The sequence below is a fragment of the Dipodomys merriami genome, unplaced genomic scaffold (genome assembly GCF_024711535.1).
Source record: "Dipodomys merriami isolate MVZ:Mamm:240054 unplaced genomic scaffold, mDipMer1.0.p SCAF_23, whole genome shotgun sequence".
NCBI classification, from domain to species: Eukaryota; Metazoa; Chordata; class Mammalia; order Rodentia; family Heteromyidae; genus Dipodomys; species Dipodomys merriami.
Window position 1 is genome coordinate 9,793,916 of NW_027203715.1, and position 1,481 is coordinate 9,795,396.

A 1,481-nucleotide genomic window follows, 5' to 3' on the forward strand; every position below is an offset into this window, starting at 1 on the left:
GTTAGGTTTAGGTTTGGGTTTTGGGTTAGCATGAGGGTTAGGGTTAGTCTTAGTGTTAGGATAAGGTTTAGGCTGAGGGTTAGGGTTAGGGTTAGGGTGAGGATTAGATGGTCAGGGTTATGTTTAGGGTTAGGGTGTGAGTTAGGGTAAGGATTAGGTTTAGGGTTAGGGTTAGTGTGAGGGCTAGGGTGTAGGTAAGGGTTAGGGTGAGTGTTAGGATGAGGGTGAGGTTTAGGGTTAGGGTGAGGCTAAGGGTTAGGGTGAGGGTTAGGGTGAGGGTGAGATTTAGGGTTACCATGAGGGTTAGGGTGAGGGTGAGGGTTAGGGTTAAGTTTAGGGATACGGTGAGGATTAGGTTTAGGGTTGGGTTTAGGGTGAGGGTTAGGCTGAAGTGTAGGTTTAGGGTTAGTTTGAGTGTTAGGTTTAGTGTGAGGGTTAGGGTTAGGGTTAGGGTGAGGGTAAAGGTGAGGGTGAGGGTTAGGGTGAGGGTGAGGTTTAGGGTTAGCATTAGGTTTACCGTTAGGGTTAGGATGAGTGTTAGGGTTAGGGTGAGGGTGAGGTGAGGGTTAGTGTTAGGGTTAGTTTCATGGTTACTGTTATGGTGAGGGTTAGGTTTAGGGTGAGGGTTAGGTTTAGGGTAAGGTTTTGGGTTAGGATTAGGGTTAGGGTGAGGGTCAGTGTGAAGGTTAGGTTTAGGTTGAGGGTTAGGGTTAGGGTGAGGGTTAGGTTTAGGGTTAGGTTGAGAGTTAGGGATAGGGTGATGTTTATTGTGAGGGTGAGGGTTAGGGTGAGGGTGAGTGTTCAGGTGAGGGTGAGGGTTAGGGTGAGGGTGAGGGTTAGGTTGTGGTTGAGGGTTAGGGTGAGGGTTAGGGTTAGTGTGAGGATAAGTGTTAGGGTGAGGGTTAGGGTGAGGGTGAGGTTTAGGGTTAGCGTTAGGGTTAGGGTAAGTGTTAAGGTGAGGGTTAGCGTTAGGCTGAGTGTTAGGGTTAGTGTTAGGGTGAGTGTTAGTGTTAGGGTGCGGTTTAGGTTGAGGTTCCGTGTTAGTGTGAGGGTGAGAATGAGGGTTAGGGTTAAGGTGAGGGTGAGGGTGAGGGTTAGGTTGAGGGTTAGGGTGAGGTTTAGGGTTAGGGTGAAGCTGAGCATGAGGGTTAGTTTTGGATTAGGGTTAGGTTTAGGGTTAGGCTGAGGGTGAGGGTGAAAGTGAAGGATGAAGGTTAGTGTTAGGTTTAGGGTAAGGGTTAGGGTTAGTGTGAGGGTTATTGTGATGGTGAGGGTCAGGGTTAGGGTGAGGATGAGGGTTAGGGTTAGGATTAGGGTTAGGGTCAGTTTTAGGGTTAAGGTTAGGGTTAGGGTTAGGGTTAGGTTTATTGTTAGGTTTAGGTTAGGGTGAAGGTGAAGCTTATCGTTAGTGTTAGCATTAGGTTAGGGTGAGGGTGGGGTTGAAGGTTAGGGTTAGGTTTAGATTTAGGGTGAGGGTTATG